This window comes from Octopus bimaculoides, chromosome 1 (genome assembly GCF_046866305.1).
Source record: "Octopus bimaculoides isolate indiv1 chromosome 1, ASM4686630v1, whole genome shotgun sequence".
Taxonomy (NCBI): Eukaryota; Metazoa; Mollusca; class Cephalopoda; order Octopoda; family Octopodidae; genus Octopus; species Octopus bimaculoides.
The window spans coordinates 126,505,287-126,530,638 of NC_142928.1; the positions used below are offsets into that span (position 1 = coordinate 126,505,287).

The 25,352-nt window shown below is 37.9% G+C and overlaps 1 protein-coding gene across 2 annotated transcripts in view; it reads right to left on the reverse strand.

Annotated features, from left to right (window-relative positions):
• The window catches only part of LOC106879265 (serine/threonine-protein kinase OSR1), a 268,230-nt gene extending 243,837 nt beyond the window's left edge, over positions 1-24,393 (reverse strand). The window contains exon 1 of one of the 2 annotated variants that reach the window (XM_089357459.1): positions 24,093-24,393. The gene's annotated coding sequence lies outside the window, so the exon portion shown is untranslated. The remainder of the gene's footprint in view (positions 1-24,092) is intronic. The other variant, XM_089357475.1, reaches the window with a different exon arrangement.
• Between the last annotated feature and the right edge of the window lie 959 nt (positions 24,394-25,352).

The following is a 25,352-nucleotide window of genomic DNA, read 5'->3' on the forward strand; positions in this document are numbered from 1 at the left end:
TAATTATACAGCGCGAAATATTTTGTGGTATCACCGTCGCTATCATCATCATCATCATCATCATCATCATTCAATGTCCACTTTTCCATGCATGCATGAGTTGGACGGAATATATTCATTTCATGCAGGTTTTCTATGACCAAATGCCTTTCCTCTCGACAATCCTCACCTGTTTCCAAGCAAGGTGATATTTCCCCTATAGCCAGACATGTTCTCACAGAATATTGGAAATGGATAATACAGCTTGTATGACAGTAATAGTCATGTACAACTATCATGCAATATCAAGAGAAAGAGACACAGACATGCACATACACACACATGCACACACACATACACACAAACTCACACACACATACATGCTCTCTCTCTCTCACACATACACACACACAAACTTAGACACTCTCATACACATGCGCACACACACACACAAACTCAGACTCTCTCTCATACACATACACACACACACTCACGCACGCACACATTCACTCTCTCTCTCTCACACACAAACACATACATACACTCACGGGTTCTATTTCACTTGTTTCATTATTAATAGTCTACTAAAGGTGCCGAGCTGGCAGAATCATCAGCGCGCCAGGTGAAATGTTTGGCGGCATTTCATCTGTCTTCATGTTCTGAATTCAAATTCTGCCATGGTTGACTGCCTTTCATCCTTTTAGGATAAAATAAATATCAGGTGGTAAGCCGGCAGAAATGTTAGCACGCTGGGCAAAATGATTAGTGATATTTCATCCATCCTTACGTTCTGAGTTCAAGTCCTGCTAAGATCAACTTTGCCTTTCATCCTTTCGAGGCTGATAAAATAAATATCTGTTGAACACGGTCAATGTAAGCAACTTTGCTCCTCATCTGAAATTGCTAGCCTTCTGCAAAAGTTTGAAGCCATTATTAATCGTGGCTGTGTGGTAAGAAACTAGCTTCCCAACAACATGGTTCCAGGTTCAGTCTCATTGTGTGGCACCTTGGCTGACCAAAGACTTGCGAGTGGATTTATTCGACAGAAACTGAAAGAAGCCTGTCCCCCACCACTACTTGACAACCGTTGTTGGAGTGGCTACATCCCTGTCATTTAGTAGTTCAGCAAAAGAGACTGATAGAATAAGTATCAGGCTTTAAAAAAAAGTACTGGGTTCAATTCATTCAACTAAAATTCTTCAAGGCTGTGCCCCAGCAAGGCCGCAGTCAAATGACTAAAATAAGCAGAAGAATAGAAGAATAAAAGAATTGTGACTTATAATAATCCTTTCTACTATAGACACAAGGCTGGGAATTTGTGGGGAGGGGGATAGTCAATTACATTGACCCCAGTACTTGACTGTTACATAATTTATTGACCCTGAAAGGATGAAAGGCAAAGTTGAACTCAGAAAGTAGCGGCAGATGAAATACTGCTAAACATTTTCTCCAGCATGCTGAGAAGCGAAACAGAACCAATGTGTGTTTAATATTGGTAAAATGACCCTCCTAAGATACAACAGTATACATTTCAACATGCATGTTCACATCAAGAATCTTGTAAACCAAATACAAAAATTAAATAAATAATATACTTTTACGGTGTTTATACATTATATTCTGAGCTCAAATCATATCAAGGTTAAATTTTCTTTTTATCTTGCTGCAGTTGATAAAATAAAGAAACTAATAATCAGCAGAGTTTGATTTAATCAACTTTTATCCCCTCCTCACCCTCCTACAGTTATGGGGCCTCATGACAGTGCTAAAAATCAGTTATGACAGAGTAGAAATTTGCACATGAACATGATTGATGTTTTATTCACTCACACACACACACACAATCAACTAAACCATATGCGTGTATGAGTGTGTATGTGAATATGTATGTGTGCATATATATATATGTGTGTGTGTGTATATAAATGTATATATAGCAATAAGAAAATGGAGGGGAATATGAGGTACTCATCAACTTGCAGACACTGTATTCCGTTGATTAATCTGTTTATTTTATAACTAAAATGACAAAAAAGACAATATACAGACACTTAGGACATACCATGTCATATCAACAATTAAGATTTGGTAGACGGAAACTGAAAGAAGCCTATATATATATATATATATATATATACAATGTGTGTGTGTATATATATATATATATATATATATATATATATACAATGTGTGTGTATATATATATATATATATATATAACGTATATATTTATGTGTGTGTGTCTGTATTTGTCCCCCTGCCATCACTTGACAACTAATGCTGATGTGTTTATGTCACTGTAACTTAGCAGTTCGGCAAAAGAGACTGATAGAATAAATACTAGACCTACAAAGAATAAATCCTGGGGTTGATTTCTTCAAATAAAACCCTTTAAGGTTGTGCTCCAGCATGGCCACAGTCAAATGACTGAAATGTATAAAAGAATAAAAGAAGTACCCCCTGACTGGCCCCCGTGCCAGTGGCACGTAAAATGCACTATCCAAATGTGATTGATGCCAGGCCTGTCTGACTGGCTCCTGTGCTGGTGGCATGTAAAAAGCACCCACTACGCTCTCAGAGTGGTTGGTGCTAGAAAGGACATTCAGCTGTAGAAACATTTCCAGATCAGATTGGAGCATGGTGCAGCTGCTGGCTCTCCAGATCTCAGTAAAAAACCATCCAACCCATGCCAGCATGGAAAATGGACGTTAAATGATGATGATGATGTCCAGTAGAATAAGAAATAGAAAGTCATTGGTACAATATCATATATTTGAAAAAATGAATAGAAATGGCTTTTATATATATATATATATATATATATATATATATATATATATATATATATATATATACAAAATTAAGAGGAATGACCTCCAAAAGTGGACTTCTATATGCTAGAAATAGATGCCAAATCACCTAACCACGAAGAGTATGTTCTCAAGAAAAAAAAAAATTCCTCTTAATTTTGTATGTAATATAATTTTAATCTTCGGGTTTTTTTTTAAATATGCTAGGCTACTGGTTTTAATTGATTAATATCAATCTCTACCCTCATTATTAAATTTTATATATATATATATATATATATATATATCTGCATATAAGGTGGATGTTAAATGATGAGGATGATCATGATAATATTTATATACACATGCACACACAGACATGTATATATCCACAATCTCTCAACCACATGTACATACATATTTAAAGATGAAGGCTTAGCTATGATGTAATTTAGAACTTCTCTGCAAAACCATGTGTTACTGAGTCCAACCCCATTGTGCAACTCTTTGGGCAGGTATCTTCTACTTGTAACCTCAATTTAACCAATGCTTTAATAAGTGGAATTTGGAAGATACAGACTACATGTAAAGTGGATATAAAATAACATTGATGATGATAGTGTGTGTGCGTGTGCATGTGTGTCATCATCATCGTCGTTTAACATCCACTTTCCATGCTAGCATGGGTTGGACGATTTGACTGAGGACTGGTGAAACCAGATGGCTACACCAGGCTCCAATCTGATTTGGCAGAGTTTCTACAGCTGGATGCCCTTCCTAATGCCAACCACTCCGAGAGTGTAGTGGGTGCTTTTACGTGCCACCGGCACGAAGGCCAGTCAGGCGGTACTGGCAACGGCCACACTCGAAATGGTGTATTTTGCGTGATGCGCACATATGTGTATGTTCATGTGTGTGTTTTGGGGTGGCAGGGTGGAGTGATCCTCCTGGCCATAAGAAAATTCAAAATGATTTATCAGTGGGATTTCCATATGCCAATAACTTAGTTCTCTGGTAAAGATTTAGATAAGAAATTCCAAATGTGGAAGCAAAAGCCTAAAATTACGAGGTCTTTGAGTAAAGTTAACAAAAGACAAAAGTTTCAATTAGTAGGAAAAGAGACAGGCTTCTACTCTCAACTGGGAAGTGACCATACTTGACATAAAGAAAAGCAGTAGATAAGAAAGCAGTGTGTTTGATGTAGATTATTGGTGCACAAGGTGTACAGTGGAATCACAGACTGACTGACAGAAGAAAGGCTTCATATGTAATAGAGGAGTAGTTAACAGTAGCAGCAATCATGAAATAAATTCTTACAAATGCTCAAGAAAATCTTTAGTAGCTAGTAGTTTTTGTAATCATCATAGTCATTTTATGTCCACTTTCCATGCAGTTTGTATCTCCCGAATTCCACTAACAAAGTATTGGTTAAATTGAGGTTATAAACAAAAGCTATTTGCCCCAAGAGTTGCACAGTGGGGTTGAACTCGGAAACACATGGTTTTGCAAAGAGAAGTTCTTAATTACATCATAGCTAAGTCTTCATCTCTAAATATGTATGTGTGGCTGAGAGATTGCATGTATGTGTGTATATACGTGTCTGTGTGTGCATACTCTCTTACTCTTTTACTTGTTTCAGTCATTTGACTGTGGCCATGCTGGAGCACCGCCTTTTAGTCGAGCAAATCGACCTCAGGACTTATTCTTTGGATGCCTAGTACTTATTCTATCGGTCTCTTTTTGCTGAACCGCTAAGTTACGGGGACGTAAACACACCACCATCGGTTGTCAAGTGATGTTGGGGGGACAAACACACAAACATATACACACACATACATATATATACGACGGGCTTCTTTCAGTTTCCCTCTGCCAAATCCATTCACAAGGCTTTGGTCGGCCCGAGGCTATAGTAGAAGACACTTGCCCAAGGTGCCACGCAGTGTGAATGAACCCAGACCCATGTGGTTGGTAAGCAAGCTATCATCATCATACAGTGTACTCGATGTAAACTATGAGTGCACAAGATGTAGTGTGATCACAGACTGACTACCAGAGAAGAAAGGCTTCATATGTAATTGAGAAGTGAACAGTAGTAGCAATCATGAAACAAGTTTTTCAAATACTCAGGAGAATCCTTTGTAATCTAGGTGACCTAATTAGAAATGGAGGAGGGTGTTTTGAAAACATATAAGCCAGTGTTAAGAAGGAGTTTGAAAATGTTCAGGAATCTGTTAATTACCTCTTCTGACAACTATAGGATTAGATTGTATAATACATATATATGAAAGGTGATACTACAATGGAGTAAAAGATGGGTGTCAAATGCAGAGGATGGATGTATGAAAGGTGGAAAGAAATAAAACACACATGCACTTCTGGAGATATAAAGTTAGTGTGTATGAATGATGGAATACAAATGAGCTAAGAAAAACTGTATCATCATCATCATTTAACGTCCGTTGTTTTCCATGCTGGCATGGGTTAGATGGCTTGAGTGTAAACTGGTAAGCTGGGGAGCTGCATTAGGTTCCAATCTGATTTAGCATAGTTTCTACAGCTGGATGCCCTTCCTAATGTCAACCAGTCCAAGAGTGTAGTGGGTGCTTTTTATGTGCCACTGGTATTGGTGCCAGTTACGAAACACTGGCATCAGCCATGACTACGATCTCACTTGACTTGTATATAATAGAGAATTTTGATGTGGTCTGTTAGAGAGATTTTAGAAGATTTCACTGGTATAAACATGTGATGATCGTAGAACAGTGGTTCCCAAATGTTTTCAGGCGGTTGCACCCACCCTCTGGCACTTAGGCCACATTCCTAGTGCCCCACCCCCGCCAACTCACCACCACCACAAATATAGACCACTTTTTGCAACAAATTCAAAACAACTGTATTTCACAAATAAAACTCAACCTAATTAACCCATTATTTTGTTGTTTTTACATTCATCACCCCCTTTTGGCCACCCCATCATTGCCTCTCTGGATATTTACATGCCCCCGTACCTCCAGAGGAGTGAGGGTGGATATTGTTCACTTTGGGAACCCCTGCTATAGCAGGTGACATCTAGATAATGAAGTGCCAAGTAATCTATGTGAAAGGAACTTGCAGTGGAATAAGACAAAGAAAGATATGGGGAGAAGTGATGAACCTCAGGAAAGAAATTATATAGGATTGTAACTCATGGCAAAATGCTGTGCTTGAGAAGACCACCCAACCCAAGCGAGCACGGTAAAACAGAGGTAAAATGATAATGAGGGTTATAGTGGAGATAAGGGTTTAGTCATTGGAATGCATACACAGCTGGGCACTGCCTTTAAAGGGTTTAATCAGTTAAATTGAACCTAGTACTTTGTTGTGGTACTTATTTTATTGATTTCAAATGAGAAGTAATGTCAAGCAGAGAGCAAAGGGATGTAACGAGATGCTTACAAAATGTTTTTGTTTGATACCCCACTAACTCTGTCATGCCCTGCTCACATGTACACACATACATATACACACTTACAAACACAGTATCATTCTAGAAAATTTCACATACAAATACACATATATATCATTAATTTGCATACATTACATTTTAGATATCACTTCCATCAGCTCATTATTGATGTAGACTTTTACACAAAATCTCTAAGAATAAAAGGAATAAAAAAAGGTTTGTTCTGTATATAAATATACACATATGCATACATACATACATGTGCATACATAATGGGGTGTATATACATGAGAGTGTGTGCAAATCTGAACATACTGAACATTATTAGTGTATTACATTAAATAGTGAAATAAAATAATTTGAATGGAAATTACGAGCTAAAAATTAGGAAATTGAAAATTTTGAAAATGAAAACACAAAATGGTTACAAACATAAGAGTAAAGTACATCTCTTGGCTTGTTGAATAGATGAATGCACACAAGTTGTTCATTAAATCTGATAATCATGTGCACACAGGCATATATATACATTTATATGTATGTGTGCATAAACATATCAGTATTTAAACAAATCTGATTGGACTAAGTAGGATATAAAAGGAGTTTGTATAATAGGGTATTTACATATAAAAAATGTGGTATATAAAATCATATGAAGTATAAAGACAGCATATAAACCATATCATAAAGGAAGTACAATTATACCATATTATGAAGAAACATGATATTTGTTAGTGAGTAATGTAGTATATATCAAATGTATAAATGTTTGAGCCTGACATGGCAATGTGTTGTGCAAGACAGAGAACTGTCGACAAAGAGATGAAAGTATTGAGGGTGGAGGCTAAACAAGTAGACAACGTGATAGATTCCAGAGATAGCAAGCGCATGTACAGTATCATCCAGTTGGTAGTTTGACGAAGTTTAGAAGAAACTTCCTTTAGTGAGGACATGAATAAATCAACTCTGATTTAGAATATAATAGCTTGAGAGATAGTACGAGTTAAATTTTCAAACAAGCAGAGGTAGCATGTGTTGCCTCTAATGTAATCAGGAATAGGTTTGATAAAAGACTATTTAATTTTATAGTTGGAGCTGCCTCACTCCAGATATATTTTGAAAGTGTTGTTGAAGATATTTTATCTTTATCTCTAAACATGAGCATATGTTGAGTATACCTTGATTTGAATGAGTTTTCAGTAAGGCTTATATAATGCTATGTGTCATTGCTTTTATTACTGGTAAAAACTTTGGTACAGCAAACATTAATAATTTCAAGATATTTACCATGTAGAGGACATGTACTTTTGTTAAGATAGTTGCACTGAGGAGGGGGTGCTAATACTGTCTTTTATTTTAAACTATAGAAGAGGCAAAATTGTCCATACTGCTGTAACTTACTTTGAGGTTATACATGTTAAAAGTATTCCTGTAACAGTGTCCAAAGTTATAGTTCATCACCATTCTATATTGTAAATCCATAGCTGTATTTCCAGTTTGACTTGTCTTTTGCACAAAGTGATATACAAGACAAAATATAAATAATAGACATTATATTCTTTTATTGTAACAAATTTGACTTACAGCTGTTTCCGGTAGTCTTTATAAGTTCATTCATTGATTGTTTTATTCAATCACTCCATTGACTAGTTGAGAAAAATTGAATGACCTTAAAGAACTAATGCTATCCTCATTAGAATCATGGTTTCTGGTGAAAACCAAGCAGACCAATCGTAAATGAAGGCCCAAACACATAAGCAATATGGAGCTATGGCAAAGAACGAATCAAGTTTCAATTAGGGAGCAAATATTTAAGAAAAAGTGGAACTGGATTGGTAGCACAATTAGAAAGGACACACCAAATGTAACGAAAAGTGCTTTACAGTGGAATCCAGATGGATATAGAAAGAGGGGTAGGCCTAAGAACTCGTGGCGTAGATCAACACAAAAGGAACTAGAGAAAGGGGGACTTCCATGGCAGAGTATAAGTACAGAAGCGAAAAATTATGCAACATGGAATTCAATTATAAGTGGCCTATACTCCATGTTGGAGGGTTAAAGGCAAGAAAGAAGAACAGGTATGGGAAGGAAAGCAAAAAAAGGCAATAAGTATAAGTTGAGTAGAAGAGAGATAAAGAGAAAATGGGAAGTGAAGTGGTGAACTGGAAAAGAAAAACTAAAGAGAAGAGAAAAAAGAAAAGGAAAAGAAAGAATAGAGGAGGGGAAGCATGGGATGGAAGACTGAAGACAGGAAGGGATAAGCAATGGCCAGAAATCAAAGAGGGGATAGTAATAAAAAGATTAGTTGCCTTGTAATTGGGTCATCATACTCAAAAACATTTGTATTGTCTTCAGGTCAAATAGTATACAGATAGTGTATTGAAATTTGATATAGGCTGCTTATTCTCATGATCATCTTCAATCTTAAATCTCTTAATGTGAGATTGTAGTAATGATCCAATATTAAAGATTTATACTAACTGTCTTTCATGACATTCCTTAACACATGTATACCCCTGGTTGCATTTTTGCAATGCAAAACCTGCTCCTACTTGTTCGGACATGAACTCACCAAGAAGCATCTGACTCAGCATATGAAATGTTCAGTAGGTAGTCAACACCTGTAGCTAACAATTGCATACTGTCCTTCTCTTCCAGATTGTGAAAGTTTACTATAACATTTACTTTAAATACAGTGACATTTTAAGACTTCATTTTTGATGGGCACATGCGGGTTAATATCGTTATACAATAGAAATATTTGTGCGTTAAAGAAGATATGTGGTTAAGAAGCTTTCTTCCCAATCATTGATCTTTGGTTCAGTCCCACAGCATGGCATCATGGGTAAGTTCATGGCCACAGTTCAATGATTGAAAACGTTTTTTAAAAATATAAAAGTGAAAAAACTAAATTACACAATCCAACAGGTATTTTGTTGTCAGGATATTTTAACTCCACCATTCATACATATCATCTGTGGGTGATATACATGGACTTTAAGATGGTCAATTTTCTCCTGGGGTAACAAAGTGGATACACCAAATATTTATGCATTTTATGTATGTAGGACAACATAGCCAGGGAAGAACATTAGATGATCAAAGAATGGTTGCAGCAAACACTAGTTCCAGGGCTTTTTAATGTGGTTAAAGAGCCTTTAGTTCAACTGGGAAAAATCATCTTACCTCCACTCCATGTCAAACTTGGCATTACAAAGCAGCATCTTGTTGTCAGGATATTTTAACCCAATTTGAAAGTTTTTTTGATATGCTAACTCCCAAAATGGAGTCCATTTTTTACTATCATGTCTAGATTTTAAGATACCCAAATTCCACCAATCGTGGATATCATTTGTGGGTGATATGCATGGACTTTAAGATGGTTAATTTTCTCCTGGCGCAATAAAGTGGATGCATCAAATATCCATGCTTTTTATGTATGTGGGACAGCAGAGCCAGGGAAGAAAATAGATGATCAAAGAATAGCTGCAGCAAACATTAGTTTCAGAGTCTTTTAATATGGTTGAAGAGCCTTTAGTTTAACTGGGTAAAATCATCCCACCTCCACTCCATATCAAACTTGGCATTATGAAGCAGCTTCTTAAAGCTCTAGATAAATAAGGACCATGCTTTCACTATATCTGCAGGAGATTTCCCAGTCTGAGCAATGGAAAGATAAAAGCTGGAGTATTTAATGGGCTGCAAACCAGAAAATTGATGGAAGATGGGAACTTTGTAAATTCAATGAATTGCATTGCAGCAGCAGCATGGAATTCATTTGTAGTAATTGTAAATATCTTTCTGGGCAACAGGAAACCTGCCAACTATACTGAAATAGTCAAAACCTTTCTGGAGAACTTTCAAAAGATAGGAGCAAAAATGAGCATAAATCTGCACAGTCACCATGATAAATTCCCTGACGATCTTGGTGACATAAGCGATGAGCAGAGAAAATATTTCTATCAGGGTATAAGATGGAACAAAGGCATCAAGATAGACAGGACTTGCATATGATGGCAGACACTTGCTAGAACTTGGCTTGTGATCTTCCTGAGGTTCAACACTCAAGAAAATCATCCAAACACAAGTTCATGGGAAATTAGGCATAAAAGATAATATAATTTGTCTGTAGAAATTTGAAGATTTTTAATAAATTTTCAGTAGAATTTTAAGAAACTGTTCTAGTTTTCAAGGAAAACCAATTTCTATGATGTTTGTATGTTATGCATTGTTCTTCATAAGCTGTTTTACTGAGAAAACAATGACATTTTATGGATTCAGAATCTTAAAAACTTGATGCGATGGTCATAAATGGATGTCATTTCTGGATTCTGTGTCTCAAAAAATCTCCAATTCACGTCCAAATTTTTGACAACAATTATTTGCATAATTTATTCCAAACTCAGATAAATACAGCCACCTTTGATAGGTACAACACAAGTGATAATAGAGTGAAAGAACTGCAGCAAATTAAAGTTAATGACAGAAAGATTGAGAAATGGTATTGTAAAAGAACAAGCCATGACAGTTCAGTTTGTATCAAAGAACAATGGTTAGCATGAGGATAAACACAAATAATAATGAATGTTTAATGAGTTATTGAATATCAAAATGTTTACTGAGTTAGTTTTTGTGTTCTATCTTTTACTTGTTTCAGTCATTGGACAGAGGTCATGCTGGGGCACTGCCTTGAAGGGTTTAGTCAAACAAATCAATCCGGGAAATTATTTTTTCTAAAGTCTGGTACTTATTCTATCAGTACCTTTTTGCTGAGCCACTAAGTTATAGGGATGCAAACAAACCAACACTGGTTGTCAAGTTATGGTGGAGGACAGACACAAATATAAAGACACATGTAGATACACACACACATGCACACACACACACACATACATGCACACGCGTGCACACACGCACACACACACACACACACACAAACACACACACACATAAAATGAAGGTGGGCTGAAAAGTTCATAGGCTGACTATGAAGGAGTGATGCTAAACTCTTTTTAGTAATAACTGTATTGTTTCTTTCCAGGTAAACTGACATCTGACTATTCAAAAAAAGACTTCAAAAGTAACTAGCAGCAACTTCAATTGAAAATGGACAAAATATGACATCATGGTGTTATCAAGTACCTGCAGGAAAGACGTTTAGCTCCCGAGGACATGGTTGCTACATTAGAGGATGATGCTCCAGCTTTATCAACAGTGCAAAAGTGAGCAACTGAATTTAGGAAAAGAAGGTAGAGTCTTGAAGACTCATGACATCCAAGGTCTGGATGTCATGCAACTGTCACCACCATGGAAAATATTGATTTTGTTCACCATATGCTGAGGGATGATAGGCAATTGACTATAAATCAAATAGCTAGTGCTATTGGCATATCCTATGAGAGAGTCAAAAATATTCTGCACAATGAACTAGGCATGACAAAGGTTTCTGCTTGATGGATGCCACATCTTCTGACACCTGGTCATGAGCAAACAAGGTTGATCACAAGAAAATCTGACATTGTTTAAGGCAGATCCAGCTGGTTTTCTTGAATGCTTCCTAAGTCAGGATAAGTGTTGAGTTCATTATTTTGAGCCAGAGACAAAGAGACAAGCCATGCTGTGGCAACACCCTTCCTCACCTGCTCCAAAGAAGGCCAAGGTTGTTTCATCTGTAGGGAAGGTGATGGCTTCACTTTTTTGGGATGCGAAAGCCATCAATGAGGAATGCTATGCCAACGTACTGAGGCTGTTATGAAAGGCTATCAAGACCAAACACCTGGGAAAACTGACAAAAAAGGGGTCTGGTTTCATCAGGACAATGCTCCAGCACACAACTCCTTGGCTTCAATGGCTGCTGTGTGTGACTGTGGCTTTGTTCTTGTTGATGACCCCTCCTTATTCTCCTGATTTGGCCCCTTCTGACTATCATTTGTTTCCCCACATGAAAAAACATTTGGCTGAGAACCAGTATTGCAGTGATGATTTTGTCATATCTGCTGTTGATGACTTTTTTTAAACAACAGGATGAAAGCTTCATCAATTGGATCCAAGCACTGCTGCCGCACCAATGGAAGAAGTGTGTGGACTATAAGAGGGACTGTGTTGAAAAATAAATCTCATTTGGTCACATTCCACGAGAGTATCTTGGCCAGCCCATGAACTTTTCAGCCAACTCTTTTATACATACATACTTACATGTGTGTATATATATATACATATATAATTATATATATATATATATATATATATATATATATATATATATATATATATATATATAATATATCTATCTATCTATCTATCTATCTATCTATCTATCTATCTATCTATATATATATATATATATCATCATCATCATCATCATCATCATCGTTTAACGTCCGCTTTCCATGCTAGCATGGGTTGGACGATTTGACTGAGGACTGGTGAAACCGGATGGCAACACCAGGCTCCAATCTAATTTGGCAGAGTTTCTACAGCTGGATGCCCTTCCTAACGCCAACCACTCAGAGAGTGTAGTGGGTGCTTTTACGTGTCACCCGCACGAAAACGGCCACGCTCGAAATGGTGTCTTTTATGTGCCACCCACACAACCCAGTCCAGGGGCACTGGCAATGATCTCACTCGAAAATCCTACGGGAGCCAGTCAGGCAGTACTGGCCACGGCCACGCTCAAAATGGTGCATCTCATGTGCCACCCGCACAAGAGCCAGTCCAGGGGCACTGGCAACGATCTTACTTGGCTTGCCGGGTCTTCTCACGCACAGCACATTTCCAAAGGTCTCGGTCAGTAGTCATCACCTCGGTGAGGCCCAATGTACGAAGGTCTTGCCTCACCACCTCAGCCCAGGTCTTCCTGGGCCTACCTCTTCCACGGGTTCCCTCAACTGTTAGGGTGTGGCACTTTTTCACTCAGCTATCCTCATCCATTTCACCACATGTCCATACCAGCGCAATCGTCTCTCTTGCACACCACAACTGATGCTTCTAATGTTCAGCTTTTCTCTCAAGATACTTACACTCTGACGGGTATTCACATTGACATTACACATCCAACGGAGCATACTGGCTTCATTCCTTGCGAGCTTACGTATGTCCTCAGCAGTTACAGCCCATGTTTCACTGCCATGTAGCATGGCTGTTCGTACGCATGCGTCATACAGTCTGCCTTTTACTCTGAGTGAGAGTCCCTTTGTCGCCAGCAGGGGTAAGAGCTCTCTAAACTTTGCCCAGGCTATTCTTATTCTAGCAGCTACACTTTCAGCGCACCCACCCCCACTACTAACTTGGTCGCCCAGATAGCGGAAGCTATCGACTACCTCTAGTTTTTCACCCTGGAATGAGATAGAAGTTGTTTCCTGTTTGTTTACAGTCTTTATTGCACCTGAACATCTGCCACAAACAAAAACTAACTTGCTAGTTAACCTGCCTTTGATGTTGCTGCACCTCTTATGTGTCCATAGCTTGCACCGGGTACATCTTATAGAGTTATATATATATATATATATATATATATATAAGGGCATTACTATACACTAACTACCGTAATAAACACATTTTTACTGAACGCGACAAAATGCAACCCACAAGAGCTAGCCTTTTAAAAACAGACCGGAGAATTTGTTTTTGTGGTTTGAAAATGTACCTGAATATGAAAAACATGTAGTTGTTTTTAAATAAGATTTATTCACATACATACCAAACTAGTTTCAACAATTTTTTGTTTTTCAATGGTACAAATGTAAATAAAACAAGGGGATTTTAACAGAGTTTAAAATTATGAAGTAGAAATCAGACAAACATGTTTAAACATTCAAATGTTCACATAAAATTCAATGAGTTTCACAGGTATAGATAATGTAAAAATAAATGTTTGGCAAAGAATATAACAAATGTACATAACTAAAAGTTTGGTCATATTGAGCTTTATAGAATACAGGGACAAGAAAGAGGAAAGAAAAAGGGAACAGAGTAAAAAAAAAAGGTTTTTTTTTACAGTTTCTGTTTTCATATGTGTAGTTTTTTTTCCATTGTGTATTGGGAAGAGCTCAGTATGCGATGGAAAAAAGAGCTACACACACAGTGACAGAAACTGTAAAAAAAACTCTTTTTTTATTCTTTTCCCTTAAGATCAATGGAATAAGTGCCAAGATTAGAAAAAAGAAAAATGAGTTCTGAGGTCAATTTGTTTGACTAAACCCATCAAGTTGGTGCCCCAGAATGGCTGCTGTTCCATGACAGAAACAAATAGAAGATAAAAGATAAAAGATAAAAAATAAGAATTTAATAGAAATTATAGTCATTCATTGCAAATTATAGATCAATGTTTCAATGCTGGCATTGGTTGGATGGTTTGACAGGGGCTGGCCAGCTGAAGAGCTGCCTGGGCTCTAATTGTCTGTTTTGGCATGGTTTCTACAGCTGGATGCCCTTCCTAACACCAGCCACTTTACAGAGTGTACTGGGTGCTTTTATGCAGCACCAACGTGAGTGCTTTTTATGTGGCATCAGCACCTATGAGCGCTCAAAATTAAGATCATTTAAGCTGAAAAGGGATGTAGGGAACATGCTTGTATGCAAGGACAAAGATATTGATTTCAAATTTTGGCACAAGGCCAGCAATTTTTTTTTTGGGGGGGGGGGTAAGTCAAATACATGGACTCCAGTGTTCAACTGGTACTTATTTTATCAACTCCGAAAGGATGAAAGGCAAAGTTAACCTTGGCAGGATTTGAACTTGGAATGTAAAGACAGATGAAATACCACTAAGCATTTTGCCCTGCGTGCTAATGATTCTGCCAACTTGCCACCCTACATTTAAATACAAATATCAAATCATCCAGGTATGTTAATGGGTATCCATAGCTGCCTAGAAGCTTCTGCTGCATCTACTTTATATCCTCTGAACATGAACCTAGATATGAGCTAAAACAGGAGCCATTATAAAGTCAGTCAATCTGCAAGAAATAGCAGCCTGATCTTTCTCAAGTCCCCTTCTACCATTTTAGAAAACAAAGGATCTGTTGGACAATGTAGTTCTGGTACAATAGCCTAAAAGTGAAAATGGTAAAGGTCATTGATGGAATAATTTTGCTCGTTAGTCAACTCATTTAGAGTTCACATGGTACGGTGGGGGACCAAACAACAACACAACCACCACCACCATCACGAAGAAGAACAACAACAGCACTTCCCCACAAGAAGAAGAAGCAGAAGAAGGAGAACAAGAAGAAGAAGAACAAGAAAAAGAAGAAGAAGCAGAAGAAGAAGAAGAAGAAGAAGAAGAAGAAGAAGAAGAAGAAGAAGAAGAAGAAGAAGAAGAAGAACAACAACAACAACAACAACAACAACAGGATCTAGTTCAAAACGGGGGCACCAGTATTTTCTTAACGAAACACTTTGAAACTTGGGACAACAGCAGCAGCAACAGCAACAACAACAACAACAATAACAACAACAATAGCAGCAGTGGCAACAACTCAGCAGCAGCAGCAGCAGCAGTAGCAGCAATGGTAACAGTGGCAGCAGCAATTAGTTAATTACTAGCTTTCTGGGACTCATATTCCAAAATGCTTGTTATAATAATTCTATACTCATTCCTCATTGGTATAGATTTACCGTGGCTATTTGTCTCCTCTTTTGGATTTTGTTGTTACATGAATTCCTCAACACTTATATGTGAAAGTTGTTCCAAACATTTTTCCTAATTTTTATCAAAATTATTTTCTCAGCTAAAACATTATATGACCCTAATCAGTTGTAGAAAGGTTGATATTATGAAGACAACATATAACACTGCCACTCCTGTAGTTCATAATAAGCTTAATTGTACTTAATTACAATATATACCAAGGGAAATGGCAATCAAAGTAAATGTTATTCATGGCAAGGTTGTGAATGGGTTAGTTTACTGATTAAGAGAAAGAATTACACCCCAAAATATTCTAATTATGTACATGTATGAGTGTGTATATATATATGTATATATTTCTTTATTGCCCACAGGGGGCTAAAAATAGAAGGGACAAACAAGGACAGACAAAGGGATTAAGTCGATTACATCAACTCCAGTGCGTAACTGGTACTTATTTAATCGACCCCGAAAGGATGAAAGGCAAAGTCGACCTCGGAATGTGTATATATATATATACATATATGCATACACATACATGTATGCATGTATGTATATGCATGTGTGTGTGTGTATATATATGCATGTATCTCTCTCTCTCTTTTTCTCTCAACACACACACACACACACACACACACACACACATACACTGGTCTGCTCACCTAGCCAGCAGGGTGGCATCATTCTAAAACTAAAATGATACAAAGTGCATTTTGACCCGTGATGTAGAACAACAGGTGGTCAACCAGCAATGTGTAACAACAGCTGGTCAATCACACACACACAAACACACAAACATACACACACACACACACACACACACACACACACACACGCAAACACACATACACACAAGCATGCATACATGTACGCACATATATCATCATCATCATCATCATCATCACCATGGCTTGGACAGTTTGACAGGAGCTCGTAAGGTCAGGGGCTGCACCAGGCTCCATTGTCTCTTCTGGCACAGTTTCTACAGCTGGATGCTCTTCCTAGCACAAACCACTTTTCTGAGTATATCTGGTGCTTTTTATGTGGCACCATCACCAGTGCTTTTTAATGTGGAACCAGCATCAGTATAAATTCTGTTGAGGTGGACAGGTTTTCTTAAGTACAGAAAAAATGCCAGATACCTTAGTCCTTTCTCATTTATGAGGCTCAGCATCTTGAGATTGCCCTTCAGGAATTTGTCCTATCTTCCTGGGTCTTCCTCTTTTGCGAATTCTATCTACTTTAAGTTATGAGCACTTCTGTATGCAATTGTCTGCAGCCATGTACATCACATTTCCAAACCAGCACAGTCTTCTCTCTTGCACAGAACATCTGGTTCCTCTTATGCCTGACTTTTCTCTCAATACACTAGTGCTCTGTTGTGCACGTACATTGACATTACACATCCAGCAGAGCATACTAGCTACTAGCTTCAGTCCACTCTAGCTCTCACGTATTCTCTGCATTCAGGGCTCACATCTCACTACCATGTAACATTGCTGTTTGTATACATGCACCATACAATCTTCCTTTCCTTCAGAGAGAGAGAGAGAGCAAGAGCTTTATTTGCCAACAGAGATAAAAGCTCTCTGAATTTCTAGTGATTACACTTTTTGTACATCCTGCTCCACTGGTATTAGGTCCCCTGTTGTTGTTGTTGGCACTCTGTCGCTTATGACATCGAGAGTTCCAGTTGATCTGATCAACGGAACAGCCTGCTCGTGAAATTAACGTGCAAGTGGCTGAGCACTCCACAGACACGTGTACCCTTAACGTAGTTCTCAGGGATATTCAGCATGACAGTGTGACAAGGCTGACCCTTTGAAATACAGGTACAACAGAAACACGAAGTAAAAGTGAGAGAAAGTTGTGGTGAAAGAGTACAGCAGGGTTCACCACCATCCCCTGCCGGAGCCTCATGGAGCTTTAGGTGTTTTCGCTCAATAAACACTGACAACGCCAGGTCTGGGAATCGAAACCGCGATCCTATGACCGCGATTCCGCTGCCCTAACCACTGGGCCATTACGCCTCCACATTAGGTCCCCTAGGTAGCAATTATTATCCACCGTCTCTAAAGAGTCTCCAGGACATTTGACAAAACTAATTTTCTGAGTCTGTAGTTTTTATGGCTCCTGTGCATCTCCCACAAACAACCACTACTTTTTCTGATAAGCTTCCTATCATTTCACTGCCCCTCTTGTGTATCCATAGCTTGAATTGGGTACACCATAAAGAATTCCTGCCTAGACCTTTCCTACATATCAAGCAGGGCCATTTGTTTGATGGGGGTTGGGTCCTGTCTGTTTTTTTTGCTTACTAGAATCTTCGTCTTTGTTAAGTTAACCTTAAGGCCCTTCGATTCCAGATTTTGCATCCACACCTGGAATTTCTTTTCTAGTTCTGATATAGAATCTACTATGAGGGCAAGATCATCAGCATGTATTAGTAGTTCCCAGGGGCTGCCAGTCTTGAATTCCTCTGTTATGACTTGGAGGACAATGACAAATAGGAGGGGATTAAAAACCGAACACTGAGGCCTGCTTTCCTGTACACTAAGTTCATCACTGTACCTGTAGTTAACTCTCACCTTACTTCTTATTTCTTTGCTGCCCACAAAGGGCTACACACAGAGGCGACAAACGAATTAAGTCAATTATATCGACCCCAGTGCATAACTGGTACTTATTTAATCGACCCTGAAAGGATGAAAGGGAAAGTCGACCTCAGCAGAATTTGAACTCAGAATGTAACAGCAGACGAAATACTGCTAAGCATTTCACCCAGCATGCTAACGTTTGTACCAGCTTGCCACCTCTGACAGAATCTCTGTATATGGCCTGTATAGCTTTCAAAGCCACTCATCTCAGCTCACCATATCACACAGTGAGGTACTCTGTCAAAGGCTTTCTCCAAGTCTACAAACACCAAGTACAATGGTTTATTCTTAGCCAAATGCTTGTCCGACTATAGTGTCATATACCTACCTACCTACATATCTATCTATCTATCTATCTATCTATCTATCTATCTGTCTGTTTGTCTGATAGATAGATAGATAGATAGATAGATAGATAGATAGATAGATATATTGATACGTATACATGTATGATGGCTTATACACAATTTCCATCTACTAAATTCACTCACAAAGCCTTGATTGGTGTGAAGCTGTAGTAGAAGACACTTGGCCAGGGTGTCAAAGTGGGGCTGGACCTGCAGCAATGTGATCGTAAAACATGCTACTGAAATACACCGCCATGCCTGCAATCACTTTGTCTCTCTTTCTCTGTTTGTCTGTCGCTCTCGCTCTCTCTCTTACACGCGCGCGCGCGCGCGCACACACACACACACACACACACACACACACACACACACACACACACACACACACACGCACACACACACGCACGCACGCACACACACAGGTGGCTGATTTGCAAGATTATTAGAGAATCAAATAAACTGCTTTAAAAGTAATTGTTTCAACTCTATATGATTTCTTCGACTTTGAAATGATGAAAAGAAAAGGTGAATTTGAAGCTACAACGTAGGAAATACTGGTAGGCATTTTATCCAGCGTGCTAATGGTTCTGTCAGTCCGTCACCCTTTTAATAATCCTTTCTACTACACGCACAGAGCCTGAAATTTTGTAGGGAAGGGGTGAGTCGATTACATCGACTCTTGTACACAACTGGTGCTTAATTTCATCGACTCCGAAAGGATGAAAGGCAAAGTCGACTTCGGCGTAATTTGAACGTATAGACGAAAAAAAAAAAAAAAACGTCGCTCAGCATCTTATACGGAGTGCTAACGATTCTGTCTGTTCGCCGCCTCTTAACTATAAGGACAGCAACTACAGTAATGATATTTATTTCTAGTTTAGAGACAAGGGCAACAAGTTTTGGTGGATGGAAGGCTGTTGGTCGATTAAATTGACGCCACATCTTGATTGATACTCTATTTCATTGAACCCAGAGGGAAGAAAGACAAAGTTGATTTTAGCGGGATTTGAACTCAAAACATAAAGAGACGTAAGAAATACTGAATGGTGTTTTTGTCCGGCGGTCTTACGATCTACCACTCCATCGCCTTAGGTACAAAGCTTCAAATTTGAGGGTAGATTATAATCGTAATTATAATCGAAAATGTGAGGGCGCATGACCTAGTGGTTAAAAGTTGTTGCACTCGTTCGCGAGATCGAGGTTTCAATTTCCAGACCGGGTGGTGAGTTGTGTTCTTGAGCAAAGCACTTCATCTTGCGTTGGTCTGCGATGACTTCGACCTCTGATACATGATATACCGTGCATCTGTTCAGACATCGTCGATTTGATGGAGAGAGCGACCTAATGTACAGCAAATACATTTGACCATAATAAACTAGTCATTTGTGCAGGCCGTTCGGCAAAAAGCTGAACACTTATACGTCGTCTTCGACGGGAGAGTCAATCATAATCGATATATTGACCCAAATATTTAACTAGTATTTTTTTTTCAGTGCCGTAATAGAAGGCAAAGTCGACTCCAGCAGGATTTAAACATAGTATGTAAAACAACGTAACTAATAACCACCCCTTTTTTAGTCTGATGCTCCACTGATTCTACAAAGCCAACAATAACTTTTCATTGGTACACAATAAAAGGTATAGGCATTTGAACGAAACCTGATATATAATTCATAATTTTATTTTTAATGAAAGAAATACGTAAATTAAAAATAACCCACAAAGAAAAAAGTTTAAGCTATCATAGCAAAGAAAGGTAGCATGTGCAATAATAGTCCAAGGGAAATAATTCTTTCATAGAGTACGTTCAGTTATGTCCCTTGTCTTATTTTGTTTCATTTCAAACGTTATATTTGTCTTTTTATTTTATGTCATTTATGTCTTTTATCTTTTACTTGTTTCTGTCATTAGACTGCGGCCATGCTGGAGCACCACCAAGAAGAACTTTAAACCACCAAATCGACCCCAGTACTTATTTTTTATAAAGCCTGATACCTATTCTATCGGACTATTTTGCCGAACTGCTAATTTACGGGTATGTTAACACTAATACCGGTTGTCAAGTGGTGGTGGAGGACAAACACAGACACAATGATTCACACACACACACACACACACACACACACACACACACACACACACACACACACACACACACACACACACACACACACACACACACACATAAATGCAGGGTGAGTGGAAAGTAACTAGGCATTAGAAATTGCTTATAGAGTTTTTAGTATCACTGAAGTCATGGTGAAAATATTTTTTAAACAGACAACACTAATGGGGATCTCTTATTTCCTTATTTCTTATTTTCCAGATGGCCGGTCGCTTGACTGCTCAGGAGCGACCTAAGATAGCAGCACTCTATGAAGTGTGGAATTCCATTGTTTTAGTCCAGATACAGTGGTGTGCATGGAAAGGTAAGCATGCAACACTGCATCCGGAGAAAATAAAAGATTGTCATGCAAAGCTGATGACCACGGGGATCTTGGGGATAGCAGCACTCTATGAAGTGTGGAATTCCATTGTTTTAGTCCAGATACAGTGGTGTGCATGGAAAGGTAAGCATGCAACACTGCATCCGGAGAAAATAAAAGATTGTCATGCAAAGCTGATGACCACGGGGATCTTGGGGATAGCAGCACTCTATGAAGTGTGGAATTCCATTGTTTTAGTCCAGATACAGTGGTGTGCATGGAAAGGTAAGCATGCAACACTGCATCCGGAGAAAATAAAAGATTGTCATGCAAAGCTGATGACCACGGGCTCTGTGAACGATTCAAGAAGAAGTAGCCTTCCAACCACATTCCGAACAATAGAGAGCGTGGCAATACTGCAGAAAATGTTTAATCACAGCCCGCAAAAATCAACACGTCAAGCAGCTCGTTAAAGTGAACCAACAAGACACACAATACGTACAGTGTTGCACAAAGAATTGAATTTACATGCAGGAGCTAAATCCTGAAGACTGTGACCGCAGAAGTCCAGAACACTAAGAAGTTCAGATCTCACAACATGTGATTTTTACCTGTGGGGTTACACAAAAAAGAGGAGGTGCACAAGACAAAACCTTGTACACTGGAAGACTTGGAGACACGGATTCAGGAGGTTCTCAATGATACCCCAGATGACGTCCTTCAGAAAGTTGTTCATTCCACCTCTGGCCGTTTGAGGAAACTGGTTGATGCCACCTGTGCTTATATTGAAATATGAAGACATGTAATAAAGAACATGTACAATTTGTTTCAATAAATTTGTACAAGGAATATGGATTTTATTACCAATTTTTAATGCCTACTTACTTTTCACCCACCCTGTATGAATGTATATATATATATATATATATATATATATATATATATATATATATATATATATATATATATATATATATATATATATGTATATATATATATATACAGCAATAAGAAAATGGAGGAGATCAAGAGGTGGTATTCATCAACTTTTAGACATTATATTATGTCTATTTATCTATTTAAAAAAAAAACAATTATAACAATATACATACATGTATAACATATTATGCTTTACATATATAATATATAAAAATACCAGTAATTATTAAAATATATAATGTAGAGCATAGAAAGTAGGATAGTATCTTACAGCTGTTTCAGCCAAAGTACCCCACTCTACTTACATCCCTTCAGTGAACTGAACTATTTGGTAGATTAAGGTACTTGGATGTGTCTCTGGGCTTCGTCAGAGAGTTTAGAAAGTTCATAAGGTTAAGTTATAAATATAAATACATACATGTGTACACACTTTTACATATACATACATATACATAAGTATACGTAAACACATATATATATTTATATGCATACAAAGGAATCAATTATTATTATTATTAGGTGTATTATATTATGCTTATTAGATAAAGTATAAACAGAGGAAGGAGAAAGTTATCAAGAGAAAAATACCAGTGGAATCTAAAAAATCAATACGGTAACACCTTCATCCAGTACTTGCTTTATTAGTACCAGTACTTGCTTTATTGACACTGAAAGGATAAAAGGCGAAGTCGACTTTGTCTTTCATCCTTTCAAGGTTGATAAAAGAAGTACCGTTGAAAGGATGAAAGGCAAAGACGACTTCGCTGGAATTTGAATTTAGAACGTAAAACCGGAAGAAATATCTCTAAGCATTTTGTTCAGCATGCTAACGATTTTTCCAGTTCGACACCTTAGATCTCATAATTACACAATACAACAGGGAATACAGGTATACAGCAGGTCAATACGTTCTTTCGAATACCCGACTTAATGTATTCAATCAGAAAATTCCTTGTAAACGACTAATGAAAATTTATAAACTCATTTTAATTCTATACCGTTTCTGCTACCCCTGTTGCATTACTAATAATTTCTAACATCTAATATGAACATAAAGTCATACATTTGGGAGAATGCACGATTGATTCAATCAACGTTAGCATTTATTTATTCTGTATTTTACTGAACCTGGAAGGATAATATACATACATATATATATATATATATATATATATATATATATATATATATATATATATATATATATATATGTATATCTGTATGTATGTATGTATGTATGTATATAAATATATGTATGTATATAAATTCCAGGGCGTTGTCAACTTAGAACATAAAGGGAGGTAACTAAGTATTCCTGTTCCCAGCCGACACCGTGGACTTGTCAATAATGAACCGACGCGGAAGCTAACAGTTCAGACATGGACTGGCTTTTCTGAGCATCGAGCCGTATGAGACGTGGATCACCGTCAGGCAGGTCGCACTACTAAAACTAATGTTAGTAATTGGGTAGTAAGGTTATTTTTCATTTGATATGCTATTCAGAAAGTTCCGCGGGGCGCAATTTGCCTATAACTCCTCTAGGTGCTCTCATGACCTACTACAGTTGGCAGTTCAATCTCCATAATACAAACTAACAGTGAGTTTTAAGCTACTATTATTCGAGATACGGGTGCATAATACACAACCACGCGCGCAGCAACTGAAGAAATCTCCAAACAACTCAATGAAATAAAAGACAATGTGCGCAAACCTTTGTCTTTTCGCCAACGGTTTTCAATAGCATCAATACGAGGGTACACGACTAAATCTCCATATATATATATATATATATATATATATAGTCAGTAAATTATAAATCCGAAAGAAAATCACACTAAGTTATAGAGCAGTAGAGTAATTAGATAAAGGTACTTACGACCGGTCTATGGGGTTACCCAGGGCTTCAAGTTCATGAAGAGCGTCGTATGATGGCACACCACCACTTATTAATAACGGCACCGGTTAATGCCCTCTGCACTAACTCCTTAACACGGGCACGGAAGATTTTATGAGTCAAAATAGACTTGATCATCTTCAAGTACCCTTGTCCCTGCTTATGGCACTTATCTAGGTACACCTCACACGTCACAAATTTGTGATCCGTGTAAAGGACACAATAAAAGCGTGGACAACTAAATGTATTCCTCTCTCTCTCTCTCTCTCTCTCTCTCTCTCTCTATCTCTCTCTCACTCTCTCTCTCTCTCTCTCTCTCTCTCTCTCTCTCTATATATATATATATATATATATAATTTTTTTTTATTATGTGCCCTTTTAGACCCTAGCCAGGCTCATGGGCCTGGTTTCCCGGTTTCTATGGCGTATGTGTTCCCCCCACCCCAGCTGGACGGGATGCCACATCGCAGCGTTACTCAAGAAACAGGAAGAAAGAGTGAAAGAAAGTTGGGGCGAAAGAGTACAACAGGGGTCGCCAACACCCCCTGCCATAGAAACCGGGAAACCGGGCCCATGAGCCTGGCTAAGCTTTAAAAGGGCGCATAAAAAAAAAAAATATATATATACTTTTCTCGCTGGATTCGTTTCTCTTTTTGTCTTCTGCAATTTTATTTTTGGATCTTCTATATATATGAAGACTTTTCCTCCGTCTAGCTGTTTTTCTCTCTACATTATGGAACAGTCAAGCTATATATATATATAAAAACAAATAGTAAATGAGTATATGCATATATACGTACAGGTATGTGCATACCGACATATATATATATATATATATATATATATATATATATATATATATATATATATATATATATATATATATATATATATATATATATATATATATATATATATATATATATATATATATACTCCTTTACTTGTTTCAGTCATTTGACTGTGGCCATGCTGGAACACCGCCTTTAGTCGAGCAAATCGACCCCAGGACTTATTCATTGTAACCCTACTACTTATTCGGTCTCTTTTGCCGAACCGCTAAGTTACGGGGACGTAAACACACTAGCATCGGTTGTCAAGCGATGTTGGGGAGACAAACACAGACACACAAACACACACACACACACATACACACACACACACACACACACACACACACGCACGAGCGCGCGCGCGCACACACACACACACACACACATACGACGGGCTTCTTTCAGTTTC